Genomic DNA, 6,000 nt, shown 5'->3' on the forward strand with positions numbered 1-6,000 from the left:
CAAATTTTTTTTATCAACATATTCAAATTGGACTTATCATTAAATGGGCTATCAAGTTATATGACACATTATTAAAAATTAACACCAATGGAGGTTGGTTCAAATGATAAGCGGTTTGGTATCGTTTAAGTAAGGTCTTGAGTTCGAGTCTTGTGAATGCAGAAAATCCCCACTGAAAGACTCACCCACCATGCCAGGTGCGCGATGCGGGTCGGATCCGGATTAGTCAGGGCCAAACTCTGAAAACCGGATGAACTAACTAAAAAAAAATAAAAATTTAAGAAGGTTAGAACAAACTGATGACAGTTACATTATTAAATAACATTAGCGAAATTTACCCCAATCAAACAAACAAAACAACTATACTCTTTTCTTTCTTTATGTATCATTTTATCTCATTTCATTTCATTCCAATAGTATTACCATGAGACATCATTTAATGTTACAATTTGACTCTCTCTCTAATTTTTTTCTTTTACACTTCATTTTCATTATTGTACTTGCTCTCCATTTGCTTCTATAATTATGAAACTTCATATCTTCCAAATCTCTATTTATTCTAAAGTAAGAATCCGAATATGTGTATGTATATGCATGTAATTCAAATATAACTGTTTTTGAAAGATAAAATTAAACTTATATTAAAAATAATGCAAGTTAGTAACTAATCAATTTATTATATTATTTTATAGGAAGGATCCATCCGTCTGTGCTGAATCTTAAATTTTAGGTTCAATGTCTTTAAATACCAATACGTTATAGGTGGGATCAATTCTAACTAATGCTTTTAAAATAACATCATTTAATCTGATTTTATATTGTTTTGTCAATTATATTCGATTTTAAAAGAATTTCAAATGTTGTCACATGTCAGTTATATCAATACCGGCTCATCATATAGTGTATTCACAAATATTGACATGTCGCTTAAAAATCGAATCAAACCATTTGTGATTCTTAACCTAAAAATAAAAATGCCAACTAATGTTTAGGTGATTAATGGTTGGGTTTGATTTTTAGGTGACATGCCAATATTTGTAATTAAAATGTGTTGACTCAATTGTGGCATGACTGACATGTGGTAAACTTTAAAAATATTTTTTAAAAATGGGCATAATTGACACAACAAATACAAAACGGTTTTATTAATGCGGTTTTAAAAGTATTGATAAGAATTGAATTTACTCGTAAAGTGTTGGTTTTCTATGAAAAGTATTGGTATTCTAAGACAATAAACCTGAGCTTTAAATAAGATTTTTCTTTTTCAATAATAAATACAATTACAATTTTAGCTAAATTACAACTACAATTTTATTTTGGCCTAATAGTAAAAAAAATCCAAATCTTTACGATTTGTTATAATTATATCCAAACCTTTTAATTTTTGCAATAATATCCAAATTGCATTCTTTTGTTGGAATAATATTCAAATTGCATTTTTTGTAGCACTAATAGTCAAATTGATGACTAAACTTTTTATTTTTAATTAAAATATTAGACTATTATTATGTTTTGATGTATAATAATATAGTAAAAGTCTCAAAAAAATAGCAAAAAACTCAAAAAAAAATCACATAAAAAATGCAATTTGGATATTATTGCAACAAAATAATGAAATTTGGATATCACTGCAAAATTTTAAAGATTTAAATATAATTGCAACAAGTCGTAAAAGTTTGAATTTCTTTTGCCATTAAGCCTTTTATTTTCTCTAACACATCCCGCAAATTGTACGTAAGTATGAAAAACTATTCAATCACATTATACCTATTGATTATATTTTCTATAATTATGATCAAATTGATAAAAATATTTCTAAAAGGTAATATTGCTGGTCTGGTCAATCAATATCATGAATCTTACTAATTATCTAACAGGCACATTAAAACATTAAAAGATGAAGAGTCTAATTAATAAAAATAAAATATAATTTAATATTATGATGAGTTAGTCATATTAAAAAATTATTAATTTTTCTATAATAGTATAATTATTCTAATGATCACAAACAATTTTTTATCAGATACATGTAACTTTATAAAATATTATGATTTTTTTTCATCAATTATGGATTAATTTAGGATTAATTACATATAAAATCACCACCTTTACATGAATTTTCAAAAATAACTCGACTTTTAAAACGTGTCAATTCAGGGCACCATCTTTCATTTCTTTTCAAAAATAACATCGGCAATTTTTAGTGGCATTTTTACTAACGTGGCAGGACACGTTGGCAGACCCATCGGTGTCCAGATCAGCGAAATTTTATCTAAAAATGTGCTCATGTTGTTTTTGAAAAGAAATGAAAGGTGATGCCCTGAATTGACACGTTTTAAAAGTCGAGTTATTTTTGAAAAATCGTGTAAATGTGGTGTTTTTATATGTAATTAACCCATTAATTTATCATATAAATAAGTTAAAATACTAAAAAGTATTTTACAATTTATTTTTTTATTTATTATTTAGATATGATTGTTACGACTCACAAAAAAACTATTTCTGTCAATTTACTCATACTTATAGATGAAATTATTTCGATTTTAATTAATCTAATGAGATTATCAAATATGACATTTGAAGCCTTCCGAATATGAAGACTTTGATATACAATATCAAATTATCATCCAAAAATATTCCATCTTTTTTAATTTTTTTGTTTATACCCCTACTTTTTAAATTTTTTAAAATTAGTCCTTTTTAAAATTTCAGTTTCAATTATGGTCATTTGTTTAAATTAAAGTGAAAAAAAATACAAATAAGTCTATAAAATTATTTCATATTGTTTAAATTTGCATTTTATTATAAAAGATTTTAAATTTGAGACAATATAAAAGATATATTTGAACCTTTTTCCTCTCCAATTTAAACAAATTTTTATAATTGAAACTGAAAATTAAAAAATGAGATAAAATTGAGAATTTTAAAAAGTGGGACCATAAATGAAAACAATTAAAAAGTACGCTAATTCTGGATGATTGAACTTTTTTTTCATATTTAGAGCACAATTATATGCATTCTTTGTTTTACTCCTACTTATTAATTGCATTAAGGATGTTGTTTGACATTAAGGATGTTGTAAAAAAATGAAGATTGAGAATAAGTACTTGAATGTTAGGCATCATGGCTTTGTACAGTTTGCAGTGATGAAGTTTGTGTTGGAACTTGGTTCCAATAATGATGTGCCATCATCATTGAAATAATGCATATACATGAAATTATATGAATGTTTGGAAAAAGAGTTGCCAAACATTATGGAAGTCAATTTTAATTCCTTCATCTTGTATGGCTATCTACCTTTAGGTTTCAGTTGGAAAGCCATGCAGTGCTTTTCTTCAACATTTATCACTTAATCAGTGCAACTTTTTCCTGTCTTACTAGTCAATTATATGTATGTATATTGGCCAGTTAAAATGGAAATATCCATAGAGTTTGTAAGATGCAAAACAATTAGTAATAATCCTAACTGCTCTATTTGTGATCATATTTCTTCTTCACTAAGATGATAGTTGCCTCTTCAGTTTGGATTTGTGTTCTTGCTAAGATGATAGTAAAATGTTCAATGGATGTATTTAGTTCAGTATACTGCTCACAAACGTCTTTGATATCTTAGGAAGAGTCACAATAAAAGAGTTTTTGAGCACCAAGAAACCAACATTATGCTGCGCTAGAACTGATTTTGTATATAAATGTTACCATTCATCTTTTTCTTACTCGAATATTGATTTCTTTAGAAATCCGCACTATATTTTACTCTCTTCAACTTTTCTTCATTTTTTAGAGTCGTAGTCTTAATTGTGTGTAAGCTTTTGAGTCTTGGAATTTTGTCACTTCTTATGGCATTTTAATTTACAATTATTCATAAAACAATTAATGCTACAACGTTTATATTTAAATGGTGAAAATAATTTTGTCTATCCACAACAAAGAAACAAACTAGAAATATAATCTTAAAAAATAAATTAACAAACCGATTTATTGATTTTATAAATTTTAATAATTAAATAAACAGTAAATAAAAACAAATGATATAATCAATAGAAATAAAATATATTTCTATCCTTTGATTTATTTTTATGTTAAATTAATACATCTATCTATACTATATATAAAAGCACGGATGGAGGGGGGGACAGACAAATTTACTGAATAATCCTTTTCAGTTTACTACTAAATAAAAAATTTATAGTCATTAACTAATTAGTTATTTAATTAATTACTATTGTAATTAAAATCCTAATTAGAATAGGTAGCTAAATTATCTCCAATTTAATTTTTAGTATGTAAAAAATAACTAAATTGTCTCCAAATTAATAGGAATATCTATCTTTTAGTTTGATTGAACTACAAAATTAAAATACTGTATTTGGTCAATATATTATTATTTAAATTTCTATCTTATATTTTTTAAAATATTATTAATAAAATTAAATTATTACTTTTACTATTAATTATAAATAAAATATGTTCATTGGGGAGTTACGTTACGAGCCACGTGCATAGCACGTAATGCGAAACTAGTTACTTAAAAAGGTTCATAAAGTTATGAAAATTATCTATGTAATTTAATAAAAATTTATATAGTTCTTTTTGTAATCTAGGAGGGGGAGTGGCTGTGAGAAAATTGAACTCATGACTTAACATTTTACTATCCGGCGCTTATAACACTTAAATTATAGCTCATTGATAGAATTTTATATAGTTATTATTAAAATAAAATTATTATTATAAAAAAGTTATAATTAATTTTCTCCAAATATTAATTGATGTGTCAAAGAATAATTTAAGATACCGAATTAATTTCATATATGGAGCAAAAAAGAGTATAAATAATTTTTCTATCTAATTTGTAAGTCTTATAATTTATAATTTTACTATTATAGGTGATTTTACTTATAAATTAGGGTATTATACGTGAATTTGGATTATTTATAAATAATTCAAAATATTCCAAAATAAGTTTAAATGAATCTCATACGCAAAATAATCTATTTTTATATGATATTAATTTATTTTACATTTTTAAATTTAAATATTTATTATTCTATTTGATTTAATTCCAAGTCTAAATAATTAAATACATTAATATCATAATATTTTTAATAATTATTCATTATTATATATTAAATTTTAATTTATTCGAGTCAAATTATATAATTTTGATTTGTTTAAAATTGGAATTAAACTTGATGATGTTTATCAATTTATAAAAAAATATTTTTATTTATTTATTTGGTGTTATCTTTTTTACAAGATCAATAAAATCTATTGTACAAAAAATAAAAAATAATAGAGAGAGAAAGTTAGAGAGAAGTGAAGACTATACGTGGAATTTAAATTTAAATTATTTTATTTTAATCATTAAATTTTAATTTTAATTTGGTGAGATTTTTTGGTGAAAAATACATATACAGCGATAGAATTTTATTTATTTTTACCTAAAAACTTATCATGCATATATAAATTAGCCTCAAAATATATTGTTGAAAGAAATAATTCATTTACAAGATATTAAATAAAAAAATAATTAAAAATAAATTATCATGTGGCATAATAAATAAAAACAGATTGACATGTATATTTTTACCCGCTGTATAAAATTAAAGTTCAGTAACCAAAATAATATTTAAAAACCCTAGCCGCCTTCTTTTCTCTTTCTTTCTTAATTGAGTTTGTTTGGAATCGTCGTTTCCTTTATCACAGATGATAAGCCTTTTTTTTAATTTTAGACAGCGTGATTTTTTATATTTATAATTTTGATTATTTTGTCAATTATTTTCTTAAAATGTAGTTTGGACATTTTTATTCGTCAATTTGACAAATTAAGGAAAATATATCCGAACCCCAAATTATACATATTTATTTCAATAAATTTTTGTTTATATAAATAATTATTTTATATAATTAATCTTTAATTTCAACTTTTTGGGATTTTGTATGGTTTAAAATGAGAATTATGTGTCCAAGAGTAGGTTTAAATTTGAAATTGGATATAATTGT

The sequence above is a fragment of the Mercurialis annua genome, linkage group LG2 (genome assembly GCF_937616625.2).
Source record: "Mercurialis annua linkage group LG2, ddMerAnnu1.2, whole genome shotgun sequence".
In the NCBI taxonomy this organism is placed as follows: Eukaryota; Viridiplantae; Streptophyta; class Magnoliopsida; order Malpighiales; family Euphorbiaceae; genus Mercurialis; species Mercurialis annua.